At 41.1% G+C, this 26616-nt stretch overlaps 1 protein-coding gene across 28 annotated transcripts in view; it reads left to right on the top strand.

Moving 5' to 3' along the window:
- RBFOX2 (RNA binding fox-1 homolog 2) overlaps nt 1–26616 on the top strand; it is a 313475-nt gene that overhangs the window by 67125 nt on the left and 219734 nt on the right. The window lies entirely within an intron of this gene.

The raw sequence follows: 26616 nt of genomic DNA, 5'->3' as shown, positions 1-26616 counted from the left end.
CTCTGTCTCTTGTGTATGGGCGTGTGTGAATATATTTTGGTTATAGTTGCTTTTGTAGAGCGATTGTTAGGATTCTCTATTAGGGCGCTCCATAAATCCCTTTTTGTGATGATGCTATCTTTGCATATGGTGTGTGTGGAAAATAAAACAATCTGGTTATGAAAACATCCAGGCACCGCCACACCTTGGAAACTGAAACAGTTGTCCTCTCAGCAGAAATTTAACCGATAATCCTGCATCACTGTATGAGTGCGGGGGAGGGAGGGAGAGAGAGAGGAATTTGAGGGTGGAGGGAATATCTGCTCTTGTGCATATATAGGCTAACTAGAAAGTAATGAAATGTATTTTCTAAATGAAGGTACCAGAATATATGCATCCAAATGAAAACTGACTTTGCACAGGGTTGGGTGATTGTATTACTGATCAATTGGTATTGCTCTTATTGCTCAAAACATTTTGGAATTGCCTTTAACACTGGTCCGTGAGCCAGACAGGGGAACCAGTCTTATGACTTTACAGTTGTGCCTTGCAGTTTTGACCTCAAACAATATAACTCACTTTGATTTCCCCATTGGACTCATTGAATTTGGCAGTTTCCCCAAAATCAAATCCACTAGTTTGCGACCTTTAAATATCAGAAGGAATATGCTCTTGCTTCTGAAGGCATTTCATTCAAAAGAGGAATCCCACACCTGTGTTTTGAGCAATGGAAACGTGAATGAACAGAATATTCCAAGAGAAACTGCTTTGATGGTGACAGCACTTATTTGGATGTATTAATCCTGGTACTTTTTTTAAAAAAGTAACATCATCTTATGGTAACTCCCTACATTTATAATGGAGCATTTCCCCCCTAATTCTGTGATGTACTTATATGAAGAATTACTGTCCGGAAGGACACACAATTCTTAAAGGTTTCTAGATGAGGCTCAGGCTTATTAGTCTTTGCCTCTATACTGTCTCTTCACCTTCTCTTAACCAACTTGGGTGTCCAGGAGGGCTCTTGACAAACTGTTTCTTTCTCTCTTTCTAGCTTCCTAGAAGGTACTTTTTGCTTGAAAGATGGTAGTAGTTAGGGAATACTGAAAGATAAAGACTGGTTAGGAGGGTTAATAAGCTAATGCAGAAATTTAGGTACTAGAGAAGTAATGGCCCACTAATTTACCTCTGGAAATTTTGTAATTAACTTCCATAAAATAATCATTCAAATGCATTTGGATGTAATTAAAAGAAACAAATAAATTAACTTTCAAAATCTTGATTCTACTTGAAAGTCTTCCTGTTGCCATTGAACGGTAAGTGGTCCTAGATTCACAAATGTACTCATTGTGGATATTCTTTGCAGATGTCTCATCTTTTCATTCCTGTGTATGTTTATCCATCCATAGACTCTCCACAGAAGAGCCATCCCATATGCTAGAAACTTTGATTTAGTTCTTTTTTTCATTTGTGGATATGAGGGGACCTCTCAGTCTGTGTATTGGCCTAACTGACTCATAAAGACCCACTTTTTCTTATCGGACACCCCCCTGTCAGTAGTCGTTATGCCTTTCTTACATGTACAGGTCATCCTTGGAAACAGGCTTCAGCCCCCTTGTGCCCACAGTATATCTTTTTGAAACTCTTTCAACTCTCATTTTGAGACATTGTGGTGTTTCAAGATTTGGGACTATGTAGCATCATTTCTGTAGGACATTTATGTTCAAATGATGGGCTATTGCACCAGGTTGCAGCTGGGGATCACTGAGAGTACTGTAGTTTCCTGAAGGGAATTCAGCCCTTTCTGTTACTCCTCCTCTGTTTTGGGCCCAACTCACTGTCTGACTGCAGTGACCTTCCCAGGTAGAGGGGAAAACACTAATTTGTTAGTTACTGGAAGATTATTATGAAATGTATTATGAATTCCACCTTTCTCCTCCAAAGGAGGACTTGAATGCCGGATGGATGTGGGGGGGCTGGGAGAAGGATCATTGATTTGCTCTTGAATGAGGAGTGGAGTTTGGGACCGAATCTAGGAATTCTGGTGCCTGCTCTTTGTTGGTTAGTTCAGCTTCTCACAGGAGGATTGGAAACATTCAGACAGGCTTCTGTTACGCTAGAATGCAACAGCAGAAGCAGGAAATTGATGAGCTGCATACAGCTTGAGAAAAGAACAGTGTCTTAGGTGAGACTAGAAGCAGTAGAAGCAGGAGCCCTTATGCATTGAGAAAGCGGACTTTTGCATCCTAAGGAAGTTTGATATGTGTAAAAAAGTGGGGAGGGCATCTGGGGCAAGAATACATGCTCACATATGTATTTATTTATCTCTAAGATGTAATTCACTGGGTTACTGGGAAAAATTTATGGGAGGATATGGACCAGGATCCCACAAGATAAGAAAAGAAGGCAGGGATGGGGCCCTCTTTGTGCCACATTAATACTGTCAGAGGCCACCTGAGTCACAGAGTTTTGAATGATCAGAAATATAGATATTTTAATGCTTCCGATGCCCTTAATTTTGTTAGTGTGTTTCTTTCCTTCACTGACATAAGATGCTATTGCTCTGTAATGTGGGAGAGAGTCTATGAGAGCCTATAAAATTTAATGTCATCCCCATGAGATCCACCTGGTGCTGTGTCCCTGATCTCAGTGTGGTTGGTATCAGGACACATGGCCTTGGAACACAGACTTTGCAAGGTCCTACCAGGGCTCACAGGAGGAATACCAGTTACCCATTCTATCCTGTCTCTTGGGGCACTTAACATCTCCTTTTATACTGTAGGGAATCCTCTCAGCAGGCTGTCAGTGAAGGATCAGCAGGTAGACATATGAAGCCTTACCTTAGCCATTTATATAAATGTATCGGCTAGTTGTTTATATATTAAAAAAAACCTAAAAATAGTTTGATCTGCCCAGCTTATTGACTGGATTAATAGCTTCCATTTAGCCATGTGGTAGAGCTGCTCATAATCATCAGTGGGGGGCAAATGATTTGATCTTTGATAATTTGATCATTGATAATTGTGCTCTCATTGGAATTATTTATTTGGCTGTTAGCTTCCTTCAGCACTTAAAAAAAGTGATATTGAGCCTGGAAAAATGATTAATTTTTGCCAGCATTTAACGTTTTTTCTTTCTTTTTGTGTCCTTTTGATCTGCTGAATGTCATATTGAGAATTACAGTCTTCAGTGAATTGAATCATTTGTTTAAGTCTCAATCCTGGGTCTGATTTTGCTGATGACTACCAGCTGATTTCAGGCTTCCCTTGATCATCCCATGCTTAATGTTGGTCATTCCATTCTGTAACAGATAAATGTACTCTATTTAGCTGTACCATAGGAATCATTGATTCAGAACAGAAATGAACCTTTGACGTAATCTAGTCCAGCCCTGTAGTTAGGCTAATTTTTACTGAAGTACTAGATTTGACCTGGTAGAAAATATCAATGAGCCTAAGGGGTTTATAATCTTTTTAAACCAACATGGTTTATGACTGACACATTTGGTGGTACATATTGAATTGAATTTTCCCGTTTATTGAGTACCTGTTTACTCAGCAACTTCTTTGAAAACTGGAGTTACTAAAGAAGTTTAGTCCTTGTTTTTAGAGAGCTTCCAGGTCCTAGGGGGAGTTAAGATATATGCAAAATATGATTTATCAGTGAGCATTTTGTTACTCAATAAATGGCAGGTATAGAATTTGAAAAAAGGGAGGGATCAGTGTGGATTAGAGTTATATAAATGTTTTTATGGGGGCAGACTTGAGCTGGACCTTTATAATTAAGCAAGAATTGTGGAGGTGGTGTAGAGAGACCTAGCAGTTCGAGCAAACGTGGTATAGAAGGAAGATGGCTATGGTTTACCCATCTATGAGACTGGTCATCCTAGAATGGAAGATGTCGGGTGGGGGTTAGTGGGGGGGATTAGACAGATGAGAGCAGTCAAGTTATGGTTGGGACGTGTCTACTGAACCCCAAGACTGAGGAGTTTGGTTTTGTTCCTGTAGGCTATAGGAGGCACTGACAAGGGGCCATGACATGATGAATGCAGAGCTTAAGAAAGACCCATTTGGCATTTGTGTTCCAGGGTTGGATAGGAGTAAGAGACTTAGACAGGACTGTCTCATAGGAGAAAAATTAAATTTGTTTTGCTTGATCCTGGAGGGTAGAACAAGGAGTCACAGGGTAGAGATTTCAGAAAGGTAGATATGGTCAAGCTCCCTCTCACCAATTAGAGCTGACCCAAAATGGATTGCCTTAAGGGACTCGCTTTCAGAGTGAGAGTCAGCAAGCGCCTACTCTGTGCCAGACACTATGCTAAGTGATGGGGATGCAGAGAAAGGTGTAAGCTGGTCCTTCCCCTGAAGGCTTTGCTCCTCATGGGATGGCCATTAGGGTTATGGGGTCAGGCGTTCTTGTTCAGGGTAGGCTGAACTAGTTGGCCTCTCACATTCTCCCAGGAGCAACAGAGCTATATAAATATCATCTTCATTATTGTTGTTGTCAGTGTTGTTATCACTCCTTCTTATATTCAGTGGAATTCAGATAGAAACGATTAGCCTATAAGCATTTATTAAGCACCTGCTATGTGCCAGGCACTGTTCTAAAAAGTCCCGGGATGGATTGCTATCCTGTTATTCTTTTGTTTTTAATGTTGGGTGGACTATTATAAAGATAGACAAAATAATTGTTGTGTAATTGAATCAAAGCATTGAAATGTAAACTCATAGACTCTAGTACCATGCCCCATACCCCCAAGGTCTTCCTTCTGAGATTGTCTTTCATTTGTAGTCTGTGTTGTATGTACATAGCTATTACATGTCTCCCCATTAGAATGAAAGCTTCCTGAGGGAAGGAACCATGTTTTTACCTTTCTTTGTGTCTCCAAGCACTTATCCCAGTGCCAGCCTAATAAATACTTGTTGACTGATGGGCAACTCTAGTAGTAAATAGCTCAAATGGGTATGATATATACTTCATCCTCTATCCATGTGGGTTTGATATTTTCATCAGTTCTTTATACTTTGAGAACTTTTCTACGTAGGTTGAAAGTTATGAATATTTGTTATGACAACATCTATTAAAATTTTGTGGGCAAATAAGGCATTTATTTAAGCATTTAGTAGGTGCCAGGCATTGTTTTAAGGGATGAGAACCCAGCAAGCAGAGAGTTCCAACCTCAGGAAGCTTGCATTCTCCTGGGGGAGACAGTACTGTACATAAAAGGGGTCTGGAAAGTGTATTGTGTGTTTTGAGAGTGTGGGGTCTCAGCTGAGCGGGGCAGGGTGGGAAAAATCTAGAGAAAGTCAGGTGCATGGATGGCCTAGGCAGAACTTACTTCATGGTGTTCCTAGACAGGAGCTCATGAACTGTAGGAGAGGCATCTCAAAAGGCTTTTGGGGTAGAGGTAGAACTGTTTTTGGGGGCAAGTTTCATCTGTGATGATGCTCCATTTTTTATATGGAAGGCTTTTGAGAGTCATACATAATGATCTCAGTGATGATGATGATGATGACTCTGCTGACAATTCCCTCCAACTTTACAGTCCTTTCATCACTGTATAGATTTAGAGTAGAGGCTTTTGGTGACTAAGAAAGGCCAAGGAGAAATTCTGTAGGACATACTGGTAATACTTCGAAATGCATCTTGATTTTGTTGAAGGCTTTGTATATTAGATTTTGGTCTGATATTGACTTAAAGTATGTTATTAAAACTTATTTAGTATGACCTAAGCATTAAGGGAATGAAATTCAGGTTGGGAGAAATGTGTCTAGCTAGGGTGAGCATCGTTTCATGTAATTCATAAATGAAGATCAAAGGAATGAAAGAGAGGAGATATCCTGAGAAAGGAGAGTACCAAAAGAATTGGGAAGTAGTAAGGAAAGCGTGGGAGAAGACCTTCAAAATGTACACAGTCAAAGAGCTATTCCATTCCATGTATTGATTTACTCCCTGGATAGAACGTATTTGTTTCTGGGAAGCTCAGAACCTAGGAAGGAGATGGAGTTAAAGGAGATTCCAAATAGAATCCCATATTTTTTTTTTGTGATGCTTTTTTTAAAAAAAAATTTATTTTTAGTTTTCAACATTCATTTCCACAAGATTTTGAGTTCCAAATTTTCTCCTCATCTCTCCCCTCTCCCCACCCCAGGACACCATGCATTCTGATTTCCCCTTCCCCCAATCTGCCTTCCCCTTTATCATACCCCTCCCTTCCCTTATCCCCATCTCCTCTATTTTCTTGTAGGGCAAGATAGATTTCTATACCCCATTACCTGTGTATCTTATTTCCCAGTTGCTTGTAAAAACAATTTTTAGCATTCATAGAATCCCATATTTTTAAACTTAGATTTTCATTATTATGAACTTAATATTGAACAGCCTCCTTCCAAAGCAAGAAGCCCCATGATGATTTTTGCTCACCTCCAGTGAGACTTTATTATGTGTTTATCACTGACAAGTCATCTTGTCAAAGGGAGTCGAGGTTAATTTAGATTTGAACAGGTGCAGATCTCTTGGATTTTAGAGTGTTTGAAATATTGAAGGGAACTGGGCACTAAGGTGCTTTGGGAAATGTCTGAGACTTTTTTAGGTCACCAAGCTTTGGTGATTTGCTGCTGAAAAGCAGGAGATTTTAGCTTCAGGTTAAGAAGGGGACAATTAGACCCCAGCGATGTGTGGCAGGTCTCCTCTGGGAATGGAGTTTAAAAATTTTTCAAGTAGCAAGTTTTATTGATCTCTCTTCAGCTACCCATCATCCCCCCAGTTTAAACAAATTAAGATTTTTTAAATCCCTCAGTTGTATATGTCTATATAATATGGCAAAACATTCCCACATTTTTCACATTAGAAAATGTATATCTCTTTCTCCATTTTAAGTTCATTATCTCTGTTTAGGGGTGAGTGGGTTGATTCATCCTTATTTATTTTTTTGGACATATTGTTTAAAAATTGCTTTGATCAGAATTCCAAAGTCTTTCAAAGTTGTTTTTCTCTAATAGTTTTCATTATATGTTATTTTCTTAGTTCTGCTCTTTCTTTTCTGCATCAATTTATAAAGGTTTCCCTTTCTAGTTTGCTCTGAAGTTGTCTGTTTTATCATTTATTATGGCAGAAAAACATTCCATTCCATTTATATACCACTATTTGTTTATCCTTCCAACTGGAAGATAGTTTAGTTAGTTTCCAGTTTTTGGCTACTACTAAAGGAGCTGCTATATTTTTTTTTACCTACAAACTTTTCCCCTCTTTCTTTGATTTCTTTGGGCTATAGACTTAGCAGTGGTATTGTTCAATTGGGTGACTTTCTAAGCACAATTCACATGACTCTCCAGAGTGGTGGGCCCACTTCACAGCTTCACCACCACTGTGCTCAGATGCCAGTGTTCCCTCAGTGCCTCCAACCTTTTAATTTTCTCTTTTGTCTGATAAGTGTGAGATGAAACCCCAAAATTATTTAAATTAGTGTTTCTCTGCTTACTAGTGATTTAGAAGATTTTTATATGACTGTTGATAGCTTGGATTTCTTCCTTTGAAATATCCTTGTTCATATCCTTGAAAAGGCACAGCCAAGAGATGGTATCAGCATTAGATACTGTGGCATTGGGCATCCTTCCTCAGAGGGATACTGCCTGTTGGATATTACTTTGTATGTCTGGAGTTCTATAGAAATGTAGGTTATTATTGCTGTAGAAGATTGACAGTTATCTTCTGAGGGGATCAGGGTTGTATTTTTTTTTTTATTTTGTAATGTTTAACAATCACTGCCATACAATTGTGATTTTATCCCCCCCACCTACCCCCCACTCCCCCCCTCCCTCCCCACGACTGCATACAATTCGGTATAGATTCTACATATACTTTCCTATTGAGTATATTTTCACTATAGTCATGCTATGTAGTCAGACTAAGATAAATGAAAGAAATCGTATAACAAATCAGAACATGATACACAAACACATACACATACACAAACATGATCTGCTACAATATGTGAGTGACTTCCATATTTCTCTCTCTGAGTGTGGCAGGCATTTTGCCTTGAGATCCTCCATTGGGATTTTTTTTTTGGTAAGAAGTTCTTGTGTTATTACAAAAATCTAAGTCTACCAGAAAAAACTCTCACACACTGTGGTTGTTGCTGTGCATAAAGTTCTCCTGGTTCTGCTCCTTTCACTCAGCATCAGGTCATATAAGTCCTTCCAGGCCTCTCTGAAGTCTTCTTGTTCATCATTTCTTATGGCACAATAGTACTCCATTACATTCATATACCATAATTTATTCAGCCATTCCCCAATTGATGGACATCCCCTTGACTTCCAGTTTTTGGCAACTACATAGAGTGCTGCTATAAATATTTTTGTACATGTGGGACCCTTTCCCATTTTTATGATCTCTTGGGGATATAGTCCTAGTAGCGCTATTGCTGGGTCAAAGGGTATGCACATTTTTGTAGCCCTTTGGGCATAGTTCCAAATTGCTCTCCAGAATGGTTGGATGCGCTCGCAGCTCCACCAACAATGAATTAGTGTTCCAACTTTCCCACATCCTCTCCAGCATTTATCATTTTCTTGTTCTGTCATGTTTGCCAATCTTATAGGTGTGATGTGGTACCTCAGAGTTGTTTTGATTTGCATCTCTCTAACCAATAGTGATTTAGAGCATTTTTTCATATGATTATAGATAGCTTTAATTTCTTCCTCTGAAAATTGCCTGTTCATATCCTTTGACCATTTATCAATTGGGGAATGACTTGTATGATTATACATTTGGATCAGTTCTCTATATATTCTAGAAATGAGGCCTTTATCCCCGAGCTTAGCTGTAAAAATTCTTTCCCAATTTACTACATCCCTCCGGATTTTGGTTGCATTGGGTTTGGTTGTGCAAAAACTTCTCAGTTTAATGTAATCAAAGTTATCCATTTTGCATTTCATAATGCATTCTATCTCTCCTTTAGTAAAGAATTCTTCCCTTCTCCATAGATCTGATAAATACACTATTCCTTGCTTCTCCAGTTTATTCATGGTATCAATCTTTATACCTAAATCATGTACCCATTTGGACTTTATTCTTGTGTACGGTGTCAGGTATGGGTCTATGCCTAATTTCCGCCACACTGTTATCCAGTTTTCCCCAGGGTTGTATTTTTAAGATACAGCACAATTGGAGACAAGAGTTTTGTTTTTTGATGAGAAATAGAAAGAATCCCGATGCTAGTAGAATATGCTGTCTTGCCTTTTCCAGGTTGTTAAAGTTCTTTTTCCTTAGTTGACAGTTCATTGTTCCCCGTAATAAGCTTCTTTGTGGTGCATGTGCATCTTCAAGTATTGTCAGCCGAAGACTGTGAATGTTGCAAGGGGCGTGCAGACCCATAAATAAGCAAACATGTCTTCTGTGCACCATATACCTATGTTGCAAACATGAACTTATTACTGCTTTCAGATCTGTTATGGGGCGTGCAGACCCATAAATAAGCAAACATGTCTTCTGTGCACCATATACCTATGTTGCAAACATGAACTTATTACTGCTTTCAGATCTGTTATTAATAATACAAATTGGGAAAGTTTTATTGCATTATTGTGTGTTTTCTTAGTCAATGAGCGCTAATCATGCAGTTGTTGTTATGTGTTGGTGATCCTATTTGAAGTCTGGGAAAAATCCCAGCCCAAGTTCTACATGTTGGCTTGTGTTTGTCTTCCCTCTAGCTGCCCATGCTGCTGTTAAACTCCAGTGGTTGAGATGCCTTTTGTTGTCCTCCTTTTCCAGAGCCATGTGATACATGATGGTAACCACGTACAGTGTGAATTTCTGCATGTGGTAGTGTTGGGAGCACAGGCATTCCTTCTCTTTGGCTTTGGTTTCCCAGTGTATAAGTAGGCTTCCTCAGCAGCCAGGAGGGGAGCCACAGGCCTGGGGAGCTTGGTTATCTTCAGACTTTCCTTTTACAGCTTGCATGCATGCGAAGGAAAGGGAACACTGGCAGCTGGAGAGAGCAGCTTTTGGATGAGCCATTGTTTACCTTCTCTTGCCTCCTTTCTTTCTCTCTGTAGGATAATTCTGTGGGTGTCTGGAAAATTGCCCTGGGCATGATTTGGCTTAGTGGACCAGGCAGGTTCTGGAATGAGTCCTGGCTCTCCCCCCTCCCTCCCCCCCCCCCCCCCCCCCCCCCCCGCTGCCCCGGGGGCTGTGTGAGCCTCTTTACCTGCAATGAATTTTCCTCATCTGCAGCAGAACTGGGCTTACCGGAGGATCTCTCAGCTCCCTTCTAGCGACTGCCTTTCAGACATGCAATGAAGCTTGCTTTTCTCTTTTTTTAGAGCCTCTGCTGCCAAAAGGAGACATTTCTTACTTCTTTGTTCAGCTAGCTAGTGCATTTTCAACCCTAAGCACCTAACCCTTTTGCTCACTAGCTCTTTCAGACCTCAACAATAGCAAAGCCATCTAGAAGTAATTGGAAGACAAACTTAGCCATTGCTTGGGAGGCATCAGTGGAAGAGCTCCTGCTAGTCAGTCAGAAAGCCAAGGTTCAAGGTCAAGTTCTCACCCTTTGAGTCTCAGTTAGGCAGCCCTCAGTTATTAGGAACTTACTGTGTGCCAGGTCCTGTGCTAAGCACCAGGGCTACAAAGCAAAAACATGATCCCTGCTCTCAGGGAATTCCAATCTTAATGGAGACCATTCCAAAAATTGGGCATGTAGGAGGTAATCTCAGAGTGAAAGCAGCTGGGCTGGGAAGAGGACAGAGACCATGTCGGGAAAGACCTCATTCAGATTGTGGGATTTAATCTGAATCTTTTAAGGGAATCCAGGAGACATAAGTGAAGAGGAAGAGCATTTCAGACATGGAGACAGCCAGGGAAAAGGCACAGCCCAGAGATGGAGGGTCATCATCTGTAAAATGGGAACCCTGGCACTGGTGCTCCTACCTCAGAGGAGTTCTATAGAAATATATATATATATATATATATATATATATATATATATATATATATATATATATATATATATATATATATATATATATATATATAAAGTTTGAATATAAAATACATAAAGTTCTGTAGAAATGGAAGCTATTATTGCTGTAGAAGACTGGCAAGCAAGTCTTCCCTATGGACCTTCCTCTCACAGACTTCATTCCAGTCGTGACTCTAGTGGACACAGTGTCGGATTTGTGATGAGTGTACTACATCACAGCTGTACTTCTGTACTGAAAAGTAGAGCTCTTCATTATGAGGTTTTAAAAATGCTTATTTTATTAATTATGGAATATTTTAAAAATGCTTATTTCTTTTTCAAAACCCCTTGAGGAAAATAGCAGTCCCTCTCTACCTCACTGGCCTTAGTTGTGGGAACATGGGTAACTTTTAGCTGGCATAAAGAGGTATTTTTAATAGAAAATCTGTGAATGGTTGTCACTGCACTGGAGACATCTTTAAAGAGCGGTGTTTCTTTTATCCCTGTCTCAGAGGTCTTCTTCCTTGCACTTAGGTGTGTGGCTCTCACCTTGGACCCTGATTCATGGGCTTCATGACCCTCTTTTCAAAATAAATCACAGTCCCTTCCCTGTTGCATAATGATGTTGTGGAGAGGGTCCTGAACTTTGAGTCAGAGGACCTACTCTCTTGAGCCTCCATGATTCCATCTAAAAGAAGGAGTTTGACTAGATGCCTTTCAGCACTGTATCTCAGGAGCCTTAGTCCTGCCTCAGTGTAGCTTGTACTGTTTTTTTTCTCATCACAAAGCCTTGTAGTCTGTACTACAGTGCATTTTGGCCATTGCTTGTAGGTATATCATTGTCTTCTGGTGGAGGCCTCTCCGCTAGTTCTATTTGAAAATCTTAATGTTGTTAAATTTTAAGGCATCTCAGGGGTCATCTGCTCTAACCTTTATCTGAAACATGAAACTATGCCACATTCCCCTATAAGCTTAGTTCAGATACTTTCAGGTGATAGGAAATGCTCCAGTTTTCCAGAAAGCCTGTTCTGTTTTAGGACAGCTCCAGTTGGTAGGATGTTCTTTTAATAACTAGTGGTCCTTTCGAATGTTCCTCTACTTCCTTATTCTAGTAGATTCGTGTCCCCTGTGTCAGGTTTTCAGTTTGAATTTTCAGAGTGTGTTTTGCGATGAATATTTTGTACCTCTGGGACCTCTTCCTATTTCTTGGTTCTTTTGGATATAGGCTTAGGAGTGGAATAGTCAATCCAACGTGATTTAGTGACTTTTTGTGTAGTATTGCAGCTCCTTTCCAGAATGATTGTATACATTCATGTGTCCACTAGCAGTGCAACAACGGGCCTGATTTCCCACGGCCTCTCCAGCATTCGTCATTTTTCCTTTTTGTCATTTTTGTTACTGTGATAAGTATGAGGAATCAGAATTGCTTTAATTTGCATTTCTCTAATTAGTAGTGATTTGGAGCATTTTTTCATCTGGCCTCAAGATAGCCTAGGTTTCTTCCCTCAAAGATAGTTTTTTTAATCCCAAGAAGCCAAGCCTGAGAGAGGCTTAACAGTCTTCAGGGATTTGAAGGAAAATCAAGGGATTTACCATCTCCCTCTAAATTACCTTCTATTTAATTTGTATGGGATTTTCAACCTTGATATCTTTGTATCCCCAGTACCTGGCATAGTTCCTGATGCTTCCTGATAGGTTTGAATGGATCTTTCTGCTTGACCTCAGAGGACAGATCCAGGTGGGAGCCTCAGAGAGACAGATAGTGACTGGACAGAAGGAAAAGCTTGCCAATAGTCTGAGCTCTCCTATGGTAGAAGGGGCTGCCTTGGAGAGGCAGTGGAATGGTAGTGAGATACTCACTTGTTGGGAATGTTGTGGGAAGGCTTCTGGGTGAGATAGGGGCTGGCCTAGAGGGCTTCTGAGATCTCTGCATTCTGATATTCTCTGGCAAAATTAAGGGCTCATTCCGGCCCAGGAAATGGGACAGTTTGCTGGACCTTCTCCTGGGGCAGCATTGCTGTCAAGATCAGCTCCTGATCCAGGCCCTCACCTCCTTTCTCTATCATTAGGCCCTTGCTGCTGTGCTTTTGAGCAAAGGAGGCCTAACAGATGTAGTTCTTGGGGGAGGGGAGAGAGGCATATAATCAAAAACAACTTTTTTTTTTTTTTTACCATTGAAAGTTGTTACTAGTGCCCAGGGTTTCAAAGACCAGAACAAGTTTTTGGCTTTTGCTGGGAAACTCAAAGAGACGAATATTTATTCAGGAGGGACTTGATAATGGTAAAGGAAGAGGAACGTAGTTGACTAAATAAGGGAGAGAGGTATGCTGTTTTAATTCTGAACATGAATGTGTTCAGAACAAATGGAGAGACTGTGCTTATTTTTACTTCCTGTAGTATAAATAACTGTGGTTGGTTAGTTGCTGCACAATGCTAGTGAAACCCAAAGCATAGATTTCATCCCAATATAGGTTAATTAGTTTTGCTATGTTCCTCAGAAAAAGGCATGTTAGATATTTTGAAATTTGTGACAGTGGCCTCAAACGGGACCAGATAAGAGATAAGGGCAGGTTTAGAGTAGGCCCTGGGCTGGGGGCACGGTACTTCTTTTCCAGACCTTTGGTATCCTCACCTATAAAGTGGAGATGACAATACCTGCATTGTCCATCTTACAGGCTTATTCTGAAGGAAATGTTTTGTAAACCTCACATAGAAATGTGCTGCTGTGGTGGCAGCTGTTTTACTGTTGTTATTAATAGTAATAGCTAGAAGTTATGTTGGGGATTGAAGGTTTGCTAAGTGCTTTACATGCTGTTTCATTGATCCTCACATGAACAGTGAAGTGACCTGACAAACTTGGGTCTTCTTGAGCCTCAGGTCAGTGCTGTCTTTCTGGTGCCCCCTGGCCACCATGATGGGGAGGATGCTGAGGTTCGTGACTCCTAGTAACAGTCGTAATCATAGGAATGGAAATAGAAAAAAGAAGGAATAAGGGCAGTGCATATACATGAGATTTAGGCCAATGCAACGACTTACCATCTTTACAGAAATAAAGGTAAACTTAATTGGAAGGATGCTCACTTCTCATAGTTAGGTTGTACTAATACAGTAAAAATGACAGTTCTGCCTATACTCATTTATTGTTTTGGTCATGTGCCAATCAAGTTATTAGAACCAGACAACATAATAAAATTCATTTAGAAATACAAAACATCTTGAAGTGCAAGGGGAACAATGAGAAAAAGGATGAGGGACAAAAGCTTAGCTGTCCCAGATCTCAGGCTGCTGTTCCTTATAAACTAGAAGAGCAGATTAGTGGAACAGCTGAGGCAGTAAAAGCCCAACCCAATGGGGCTGAAAGTCCTTGTCTAGGACTGGAGAATCCTGAGAACGTAAGTGACTGAGGGAAGTACTTTTTTTTTTTTTGACAAGAACTACTGGGAAAACTGGAAAGTAGAAAGAAACTGAGGATTTTGTAGAAGTTACATTTAGCCTGACACCTTATACCATATAATAACTTCAAAATGAATATATATTCTGAACATAAAAGGCCATACCATAAAATTAAAATAGAATTACAGCAGGACCTTCACAGCCATTGTTAAGGAGAAATTTGTAAAAAAAAAAAAAAAAAATTTATCTTTAAGGCCATCAAATGAAATGAATATTTCCATATATTGTAGAACAGAAAAAGAGGATCTACACATGAAACTGACTTTTTTCTTTTGAAATATATGGTTGATCATGCAGCTCTCAAAGCTTTGCTACTTATTTGTGACTTTCTGTGGCCTTGTATTCTCTTCTATGCCTTTTTTTTGGGGGAAGTGGAAGACCCTCTGTCATCCAGATTAGAAGGGTGGTCACCCAAGGGTTAGATCTCACTGTTGCTTGGCATAAAAGCTTTGATCTCTTTCCAACCTGGGCTTGTTTGCCCCTCTGTAAGCTGTTTAGTGCCCCCTACCTCCTGGGGCTCTCTATGTTAATACCAGATTATTGTGGGCATCCTATTGACTTTATTCCTACTACAATCCAGAATTCTCCAACTCAAGTAAAGATCAGCATCCCTAGTAGCAAGGACTGTGTGTGAAATTATGTTGGTCACTTTCTTCTTTGTTTTAGAGTTTGTACAAAAATTTGTAAAGTCAAAAAAAAAAACCCCTCCTAGTTACACAATTACAGATTTCTTTCTTTTTTTTTAGTTTCTCATTTCATTTATTTATTTATTTATTTAACTTTTAACATACATTTTAACAAAATTTTGGGTTCCAAATTTTCTCCCCTTTTGTCCCCTCCCCCCACCTGAAAACACTGAGCATTCTAATTGCCCCTATGACCAATCTGCTCTCTCTTCTATCATCCCTCTCTGCCCTTGTCTCCAACTTCTCTTTTGTCCTGTAGGGTCAGATAACTTTCTATACCCCTTTACCTGTATTTCTTATTTCCTAGTGGCAAGAACATTACTCGACAGTTGTTCCTAAAACTTTGAGTTCCAACTTCTTTACCTCCCTCCCTCCCTACCCCTTCCCTTTGGAAGGCAAGCAATTCAATATAGGCCAAATCTGTGTAGTTTTGCAAATGACTTCCATAATAGTTGTATTGTATAAGACTAACTATATTTCCCTCCAACCTATCCTGTCCCCCATTACTTCTATTCTCTTTTGATTCTGTCCCTTGCCATGAGTGTCGACCTCATATTGGTCCCTCCTCCCCATGCCCTCCCTTCCATCATCCCCCCCACCCTGCTTATCCCCTTATCCCCCACTTTCCTGTATTGTAAGATAGGTTTTCATACCAAAATGAGTGTGCATTTTATCCTTCCTTTAGTGGAATGTGATGAGAGTAAACTTCATGTTTTTCTCTCACCTCCCCTCTTTATCCCTCCACTAAAAAGTCTTTTGCTTTATGAGAGATAATTTGTCCCATTCCATTTCTCCCTTTCTCCTCCCAATATATTTCTCTCTCACTGCTTGATTTCAGTTTTTTAAGATATGATCCCATCCTCTTCAATTCACTGTGTGCACTCTGTCTCTGTGTGTGTGTGTGCGTGTGCTTCTGCATGTGTGTGTGTGTAATCCCACCCAGTACCCAGATACTGAAAAGTTTCAAGAATTACAAATATTGTCTTTCCATGTAGGAATGTAAACAGTTCAACTTTAGTAAGTCCCTTATGACTTCTCTTTGCTGTTCACCTTTCCATGCTTCTCTTGATTCTTGTGTTTGAAAGTCAAAATTTCTTTTCAGCTCTGGTCTTTTCATCAAGAATGCTTGAAAGTCCTCTATTTGATTGAAAGACCAATTTTTCCCCTGAAGTATTATACTGAATTTTGCTGGGTAGGTGATTCTTGGTTTTAGTCCTAGTTCCTTTGACTTCTGGAATATCCTATTCCATGCCCTTCGATCCCTTAATGTAGAGGGTGCTAGATCTTGTGTTATCCTGATTGTATTTCCACAGTACTTGAATTGTTTCTTTCTAGCTGCTTGCAATATTTTCTCCTTGACCTGGGAACTCTGGAATTTGGCCACAATGTTCCTAGGAGTTTCTCTTTTTGAATCTCTTTCAGGCGGTGTTCTGTGGATTCCTTGAATATTTATTTTGCCCTCTGGTTCTAGAATCTCAGGGCAGTTTTCCTTGATAATTTCATGAAAGATGATGTCTAGGCTCTTTTTTTGATCATGGCTTTCAGGCAGTCCCATAATTTTTAAATTGTCTCTCCTGGATCTATTTTCCAGGTCAGTTGTTTTTCCAATGAGATATTTCACAGTATCTTCCATTTTTTCATTCTTGTGGTTTTGTTTTGTGATTTCTTGGTTTCTCATAAAGTCATTAGCCTCCATCTGTTCCATTCTAGTTTTGAAAGAACTATTTTCTTCAGTGAGCTTTTGAATCTCCTTTTCCATTTGGCTAATTCTGCTTTTGAAAGCATTCTTCTCATTGGCTTCTTGAACCTCCTTTGCCAGTTGAGTTAGCCTATTTTTCAGGGTGTTATTTTCCTCAGCATTTTTTTGGGTCTCCTTTAGCAGGGTGCTGATCTGCTGTTCATACTTTGCTTGCATGTCTTTGATTGTTCTTTCCAGTTTTTCCTCCAGTCCTCTAACATAATTTTCAAAATTTTCTGAGCCTGTTTTGAGCTTTTCCCAGGTCTGATCCCATTGAGAGGTCTGGGATACAGAAGCACTAACTTCCATGTCTTTCCCTGATGGTCAGTACCGCTCTTCCTCATCAGAAAGGAGGGCAGGAGAAACCTGTTCACCAAGAAAGTAACCCTCTATAGTCTTGGTTTTTTTTCCTTTTCTGGGCATTTTCCCAGCCAGTGACTTGACCTCTGAATATTCTCCTCACACCCACCTCGCCTCCGGGTCCTCCCAGCCAGCGCTTGGGGTCTGAGACTCAAATGCTGCTTCCCAGCCTCAGGGCTTTGGGCAGGGGCAGGGCTGCTATTCAGTGTGAGATTAAGTTCAGGTGCTCAGGTGGGGGCAGGACTGCCTCTTGGGCTCAGTTCCCTCAGGGGGTTTATGCAGAGACCTTCAACAATAGATCCAGGCTCCTGCCTGTTTGAGGAGCCTCGGTCTGCTTCCACCTCCGCTGCTGCCTCCCGAGGGGGCCTGAGTTATGGGGGCACCCCACTCCCCTCTCGACCCCCCAAAGAGACCTTCTCACTGACCCCTGTCACTTGTGGGTGGAGGGACCTGCGCAGCCGCTGGAGATTCTGTCCCTGAAGCCCGCTTGGAACTACTCCTCTTGGTGCCGGGGCGAGGCAGGGCTGGGCTGGGCTCCGCGCCTGCAGTGCAACGGACCTTTTGCGAGAGGTTTGCAGGTCCCTGTGGAACAGAAATCTCCTTTGCTCCACTGTTCTGTGGCCTCTGGTGTTCCAGAATTCACCGTTAGTTACTTTTTACAGATGTTCTGTGGGTTGTGGGTTCGGAGCTATGTGTATGTGCGTCTTTCTACTCTGCCATCTTGGCTCTGCCCCCCACAATTACAGATTTCTGAAGTATGAAGGAAATAGCGTATATAGTTAATTCAGACTGTCATGATAGATGGCTACAAAAGTCCATCCTCCTGAACCTGAAATTTACCATGTAATCAAATTTGAAAGGGGTTATAGATTGTATTATATATAATTTGTATATATGTACATATATACAAATATATAGAAAGGTACATTCCCTCTCTCCCCCTCATCCTTCCTTCCCTCCCTTCCTCTCCTCCCCTTCCTTCTTTACTCCTCTCCTCCTCCCTTTCTCTCCCCTTTCCCCTTCTCCTTTCTCTCCCCTTCCTTCTCCCTCCTGCATTAGACTAGGGAACACCTTGTAAAAATTATGCATAGTCAGGCAAAGCATTCCCACATTGGTCATGCTCAAAAATGTATGCTTTAATTCTGCATCTTTGGTACATTACCTTTCTGTCAGAAGGTGGGTAGCATATTTCCTTGGTTCTCTGAAATTATGACTGTGGACATAGCATTTTCAGAAGTTTTTTTTAAAAAACAACATTGTTCCTATACAAATTTTTCTCTTGATCATGTTCAATTCACTCTGCATCATTTCATAAGTCTTCCTAGATTTCTCATTATCTTTTTTAAAAAATTAATTATTGGGGGGCGGAGCCAAGATGGCGGAGTAGAAAGATGCACATACACATAGCTCCGAACCCACAACCCACAGAACGGCTAGAGGGGACCAACTCACGGTGAATTCTGCACCCAGAGGCCACAGAATATTGGAGCGAGGGAGATTTCTGTTCCGGAGAGACCTGCAAACCTCTCGCGGGGAGGGGGGGGTCCTTCGCGCTGCGGACTGGGAGCAGAGGGCAGCCCTGCAGCGGCCTCGACACCGTGAGGAAAAGATCCGAGTGGGCTACGGGGACGGGATCTCCAGTGGCGTCACAAGCCCCTCCACCCACAGGTGACGGGGGTCTGTGAGAGAGTCTCTTTGGCGGGTCGAGAGGGGAGTGGGGTGACCCCATGGCTCGGGCCCCCCCGGGAGATAGAAGCTGAGAGGCGGCGGCAGACAGGGGCTCCCCAAGCGGGCGGGAGCCTGGATCCATTGTGGAAGGTCTGTACATAAACCCCCTGAGGGAACTGAGCCTGAGAGGCGGCCCTGCCCCGACCTGACCACCTGAACTTAATTCTCACACTGAATAGCAGCCCTGCCCCCATCAAAAGCCCTAAGGCGGGAAGCAGCATTTGAATCTCAGTCCCCAAACGCTGGCTGGGAGGACCAGGAGGTGAGGTGGGTGTGAGGAGAATATTCAGAGGTCAAGTCACTGGCTGGGGAGAATGCCCAGAAAAGGTAAAAGAAATAAAACTATTGAAGGCTACTTTCTTGGAGAACAGACATTTACTCCCTTCCTTTCGGATGAGGAAGAACAATGCTTACCATCAAACAAAGACACAGAAATCCAGGATGCTGTGTCCCAGCCCACCCAATGGGCTCAGGCCATGGAAGAGCTCAAAAACAATTTTGAAAATCAAGTTAGAGAGGTGGAGGAAAAACTGGGAAGAGAAATGAGAGGGATGAAAGAGAAGCATGCAAAGCAGATCAGCTCCCTGCTAAAGGAGACCCAAAAAAATGTTGAAGAAATTAACACCTTGAAAACTAGCCTAACTCAATTGGCAAAAGAGGTTCAAAAAGCCAATGAGGAGAAGAATGCTTTCAAAAGCAGAATTAGCCAAATGGAAAAGGAGATTCAAAAGCTCACTGAAGAAAATAGTTCTTTCAAAACTAGAATGGCACAGATGGACGCTAAGGACTTTGTGAGAAAGACAGATATCACAGAACATAGTGAGAAGATTGGAAAAATGGAAGATAATGTGAAATATCTTATTGGAAAAACAACTGACCTGGAAAATAGATTCAGGAGAGACAATGTAAAAATTCTGGGACTACCTGAAAACCATGATCAAAAGAAGAGCCTAGACATCATCTTCCATGAAATCATCAAGGAAAACTGCCCTGAGATTCTAGAACCAGAGGGCAAAATAAATATTCAAGGAATCCGCAGAACACCGCATGAAAGAGATCCAAAAAGAGAAACTCCTAGGAGCATTGTGGCCAAATTCCAGAATTCCCAGGTGAAAGAGAAAATATTGCAAGCAGCTAGAAAGAAACAATTCAAGTATTGTGGAAATACAATCAGGATAACACAAGATCTAGCAGCTTCTATATTAAGGGATCGAAGGGAGTGGAATAGGATATTCCAGAAGTCAAAGAAACTAGGAGTAAAACCAAGAATCACCTACCCAGCAAAACTGAGTATAATACTTCAGGAGAAAAAATGGTCTTTCAATGAAATAGAGGATTTTCAAGTATTCTTGATGAAAAGACCAGAGCTGAAAAGAAAATTTGACTTTCAAACACAAGAATGAAGAGAAGCATGAAAAGGTGAACAGCAAAGAGAAGTCATAAGGGACTTACTAAAGTTGAACTGTTTACATTCCTACAATGAAAGAAATATTTGTAACTCTTGAAACATTTCAGTATCTGGGTACTGGGTAGGAGTACACACACACACATGCACACACGCACACATACATAGAGACAGAGTGCACAGAGTGAATTGAAGAGGATGGGATCATATCTTTAAAAAAAAAACTGAAATCAAGCAGTGAGAGAGAAATATTGGGAGGAGAAAGGGAGAAATTGAATGGGGCAAATTATCTCTCATAAAAGAGGCAAGCAAAAGACTTATTAGTGGAGGGATAAAGAGGGGAGGCGAGAGAAAAACACGAGGTCTACTCTCATCACATTCCACTAAAGGAAAGAATAAAATGCACACTCATTTTGATAGGAAAACCTATCTCACAATACAGGAGAGTGGGGGACAAGGGCACAAGCAGGGTTGGGGGGAGGATAGAGGGGAGGGCATGGGGAGGAGAATGCAATCCGAGGTTGACACTCATGGGAGGGGAAAGGATCATAAGAGAATAGAAGTAATGGGGGACAGGATAGGATGGAGGGAAATATAGTTAGTCCTATACAACACAACTAGTATGGAAATCATTTGCAAAACTACACAGATTTGGCCTATATTGAATTGCTTGCCTTCCAAAGGGAAGGGGTGGAGAGGGAGGGAGCTAAAGAAGTTGGAACTCAAAGTTTTAGGAACAACTGTCGAGTAATGTTCTTACCACTAGGAAATAAGAAATACAGGTTAAGGGGTCAAGAAAGCTATCTGGCCCTACAGGACAAAAGAGAAGTTGGAGACAAGGGCAGAGAGGGAGGATAGAAGAGAGAGCAGATTGGTCACTGGGGCAATTAGAATGCTTGGGTTTGGGGGGGGAGGGGATAAAAGGGGAGAAAATTTGTAACCCCAAATTTTGTGAAAATAAATGTTAAACGTTAAATAAAAAAAAATAAAATAAAATAAAAATAAAAAATTAATTATTACCAATGCAATTCTGATATTTAAAATTTGTAGGGAATTGACACAGATCTATAACACCATTCCCTATTAGATAAATGTTCAAATGATACACATAAATTCTTCCAAAAAAAGTTATAAACCTTGAATCACTGCATGGAAAATGCTCCAAATCACTAATAATAGTAATAGGTGTATAAATTAAACTTTGTGCCCTTGGTAGACAGTGAGGGGAAAGGCATTTCAGGTACAGGGAATGATGTGAGCCCACGCTCAGGGATGGACATCTGTGGGCTGAGTTTAAGGGATCTTGAATTGTGTGGCCGTAGTACAAGGAGGTGTCTGATGAGGAGTGAGGTGAACTGAAGCAAGGGAGAGATCTGGGCCAGGTTGTCAAGTATTGTGAATGCCAAGGAATTGGAATTTTATAGACAGTAGGGAGTCATTGAAGGATTTTGAGCAGAGGAGTAACATCCAGGTAGAAGGAAGTTCACTTTGGTAGAGCTTGTCAACTTGGGTGAATGTGAATGAAAATTTGGCAGTTTTGTGAGAAATTCTAATGTGATAGGTCGGGCTAGATAATATATAACCCCTTTCAAATTTGATTACATGGTAAATTCCAGGTTCAGGAGGATGGACTTTTGTAGCCATCTATCATGACAGTCTGAATTAATGATATACATTGTTTCCTTCATACTTCAGAAATCAGAAATTTTGTAACTAGATTTTTTTTTTTTTGCCTTTACAAATTGTTGTACAAACTCTAAAACAAAGAGGAAAGTGACCAACATAATTTCCAAGCACTTTCTTTAGACACTGATTGAAATTGAGTTACCATTCAAATGGTAACACTTTAAAGTTCACAAAATATTCTCAGCCTGAGCCCTATGCATGAGGTTCTATGAACAGAAAGGAGCATTACCATTTTACAGCCTTGGCAATTGAAGTGAAAGTGATTCAGTGACTTGCTGGGACTTGCACAGCTGATAGGTGGCAATGTTTCTTCATTCCTGGCCTTCCTGAGTTCTCTGAAATAACTAATTCAATTCAATGCCATTTATTGAGCATCCTCTTCAAGCTGCCTTCCAGCCTCATTCAGCTGAAGCTGCTCTCTCCCACATGGCCAGTGCTCTCTTCATGGCAAATCCTAAAGACCTTTCTTAGGACTCAGACCTCTCTGCAGTTTGGGATGCTGTTGATGAAACCCTGCTTCACGTTACTCTGTTTTCAAAGTTTCTGTGACCCTGTGCTCTTATGCTTTTCCTTCTTCCTTTCCAACCACTCAGTCTCTTTTGCTGGATCTTCATCCATGTCAGTTAGCCTGTCCCCTCCCATTTCCTCCAGGAGGCCCCTCTTCCGTCATTAGGTTCTATCAATCACTCTACGGTCATGTACTAGGTGCTCACTACTGTGTCAGGGGCAGTGCCGGGGACTGGAGAGACAAAAAAAATAGCAAGGCCAGAATGGCAAGGCCCTTACATCCTGTCAGGGGAGATAACATGTATCTATTTGTGTATTCCTCTTCTCCATGCTTTCTTAGCAAAGATGACTTGTCTTATTGTATAAGGCAGAGCAACAGAGATGCTCACTAGGTGGTCATCCCACCTTGCTCAGTCAGTCATTTAGCATTGATGAGCAGGTGGGCTTCAGAAAAACCTGGAAAAGCTTAAGTGAACTGATGCTGAGTGAAATAAGCAGAACCAGAAGAACACTGTACACCGTAACAGCTACATTGTTTGATGACTAACTTTGATAGACTTGGCTCTTCTCAGCAACGTAAGGATCTAAGACAATCCCAAAAGACTCATGATGGAAAATCCACATCCAGAGAAAGAACTTTAGAGTCTGAGTGAAGATGGAAGCAGACTATTTGCTCTCCTTTTCTTTTGTTGTTTTGTTTCTTCTTTTTTGTGGTTCCTCCCTTTAGTTCTAATTTTCTTTACATCATGACTAATGTCAAAATTTGTTTAATATGAATGTCTGAGTAGAGCCTATATCAGATTGCCCACCATCTTGGGGAGGGAGGGGGAGAGAGGGGGGTAAAAATTTAAAACTCAAAATCTTACGGAAATGAATGTTGAAAACTAAAAATAAATAAATCATTAAAAAAAATCATTAAAAAAATTAACGTTTGTATAGTGGCTACTATTGCCAGATGCTGTGCTTGGTGTTATAGTGAATGGGAGGAACTTGAATTTGATGGGGTAGGGTGAGATAAAACATTTCACATATAAATATGGCCTTGCAGCTACCAGCTGGCTGATGGGAGGCAGTGCCATGGTGTATGTGAATGTGTTTGACCAGAGTGTAAAATACATGAGCAGAAGTGATGTGTACTTAGCTTGGAAAGGCAGTCCTGAGGGTAGGTTTTATGGAGATGATAGTTGAGTCTGATAGCTGGATGAAGCCACTCAGAGAGGGAGAGAAGAGGCTATCCAGAATAAAAACATTCCGAGACAGATTCAAAGAGAGAACCCCACAACAGAGCAGTGTCATGAAAACTCGAGGAAGAGAGGACAGCCAGAAAGGGGGGAGAGGCAGTCAGTAGGCTCTCATACTGTGGCAATGTACAGGAGGCCAAGGACAAAGAGAAAGGCCACTCGTTGAACAGGGAAGAGCATTTTCAGTCTAGTGGGTGTGTAGTGGGGTGGGAGGTGGGAGCTCACAGTTACAAAGAGCTGAGAAGTCAGTGGGAGGCAATGGATGTAGATCAGAGGGATTAAACCAAGCAGCCAGTACTGCTCAGGTTAAGATGTTATTGGGGAATGTTTAACAAAATAAATAAAAGTACTACACAGATAATGTTAATTTGTAGATTGCTAAGTTAATATATGGCCTGAAGGGTTCTGTTTATATTTGAGTTGGACACTTTGACTGTATAAGAGAGAAAGCTATAGAGCCATAGCTTGAGGGAATAGAAAAAAGTGAAACTTCTAAGGTTGGAGGTGATCTGGGGTGTTTTTAGGCATTAGTGAGGGAGCCACTGACTAAGGAGAGGTTAAAATTTGTGAGCACCCAAGGGCTTAGTTATTTGACTCACCTATCAACATACAGAGCCTTAGTCCTCTACTGAATGTTTCAAACTGGGTGTCCCAGACACATCTCAACCTTTGCATTACAAAAAACCCTCCACCAAACCCAAACCCAAACCAGCTGCCTTTTCCCAAGCCCACTCTTGTACTAAACTTTTAATGGATTTCTTCTGAGGGCACCGCTATTCTTACAAGTCTCTGAAGTTTCTTCACCTCTGATCCTTACTCTCTCTCATCTCGTTAGCTGTTCAATCTTGCTGTTTCTACTTCTATAACATTTCTCATCTTTTTCTGTCTGATCACATTGCCACTCCTTATTCCAGCCCTTCATCATCTCTTGCCTAGAATTTTGCAGTTTGCCTTTTCGTTAACTTCCCAATCTCAGGTCTCTTCCCAGTCCAGTCCAGTCTTACACATAGCTGTCAAACTGGTTTTCCTTATTTGAAGATTTGACCTTGTCACTCTACTACTTAGTAAACTTCAGTGACTCCTGATTGCCCTCATTTTTAAATTCCTCTGATTTTTAAAGAACAATTTGGTCCCAACCTATCTTTCTTGACTTGTACTTTACTCCCTTTCTTGTACTGTGCAAACTAGCTAAATGACCTTTCTTTTTCTTCTTCACAGATGATACTATCTCCCAAGGCTCTATCTCTCTGTCTTGCCTGCAGTACCCATCTTCGATCCTTGTCACTGCCTCATTGAATCTCATTCTTCCTCCAGTTGCAACTCAAATTCCACCTACAGCAAACTTTCTTCATCCCTCTCCCCTGCTAGTGTCCTTCCTCTGACTACCTTGTATTAATATTTATTCCTTGTGTATGTGTTCTCCATATTCCCAGATATGCATGTTATCTCCTCTGACAGGATGTAAGCTCCTTGCGATCAGGGCCTTGCTAACATTTTTCTTTGTCTCTCCAGTCCCCAGCATAGTCCCTGGCACAGTAGTGAGCACTTAGTACATGCTTGTAGAGTGATGGTTAGAACCTCGAGGCTCTTCATGACTAAAGAGGTGCCTCCTGGAGGAAATGGGAGGGAACCAGGAGAAAGGGCAGTGTTTACAAAGAGAAAGACCACCTCCTCTTCTGAGGCTGGGGCAGAGGAAGAGGAGCTGAACCCTTGTGTTTGTGGTGTGCATTTGTACCTCTTTTTCTATTTGGCCAATTCTGCTTTTAAAGGAGTTCTTCTCTTCAGTGGATTTTTGTGTTGCTTTGACCATTTGGCCTATTCTGTTTTTTAAGGTGTTGTTTTTGTCAGTATTTTTTTGTGCCTCCTTTACCAAACTGTTGACCTTTTTTTCATGATTTTCTTCCATAACTCTTGTTTTTTACTACCATTTTTCCTCTACCTCTCTTATTTGATTTTAAAAATTATTTTTCAGCTCTCCCAGGGCCTGAGATCAATTCACAGTTTTCTTTGAGGTTTTGCATGTTGGTGCTTTGATTTTGTTGTCTTCTGAGTTTGTGTTTTGATCTTCCTATCACCATATTATCTTTCTATAGTTGGGTTCTTTTTTCATCATTTGCTCATTTTACCATCCTATTTCTTGGCTTTTTAACTTGATGTTAAAGTTGGACTCTGCTCCTGGATAGAGGAACCACAGATGCAAGCTTTCAGATTTCTTGTGCTGCTGTTTTCAGAGCTACTTCTGTAAGTTTTCAGTTTGATCTAAGGAGAGATGTGGTCACTGATCCCCTGGCCCCTGTTCTAGTCAGTGAGTGACCAAAAGCACTCTTTTCCACCCTGGAACTGTGACCAGGGTCCTTGCTCTTGCTAGTGCTCCTCCTCACCCTGGGACTACAACCTGGAACTTGCTTGTGGGAAGTGCAGTTGAGTCTTGCTCCCAGTGCTCACAAAGGGTCCCCTATAATCTCCTTTTGACCAGATGTTGGACCCTCTTACTGTCTGGTGTGAGAGTTCAGTTCAGTTCAATCACCCTAGTGAGACAGAACTTTCCTGCCAACCTTCTAAGTTGTTTTGTGCTGAAAAATTATTTCACCTCATCCCTTTGTTGGTTCTGCTGCTCCATATTTCATTTTGAGGCATTATTTTAGTGTTTTGGGGGGTAGGAATTTGGGAGAGTTCAGGCAAGTCGCTGCCTTGGCTCTTCCATCTTGTCTGTCCCATCTTGGCTCTGCTGTTTGAGAGAATGAATTTAGAAAGCAATGAGTCAAGATTAGAGGACTGAGGATAGATAAAATTCTTTTGTGATCTACCTTCATTTTTGGAGCAAATACAACTTTTGGTCGTATAGTTACCCATTCTACATTGTGACTTTCCTT

This window comes from Notamacropus eugenii, chromosome 3, assembly GCF_028372415.1.
Source record: "Notamacropus eugenii isolate mMacEug1 chromosome 3, mMacEug1.pri_v2, whole genome shotgun sequence".
Lineage (NCBI taxonomy): Eukaryota > Metazoa > Chordata > Mammalia > Diprotodontia > Macropodidae > Notamacropus > Notamacropus eugenii.
The sequence above is the reverse complement of the archived record's forward strand: the minus strand, read 5'-3'. Positions and strand labels throughout refer to the sequence as shown.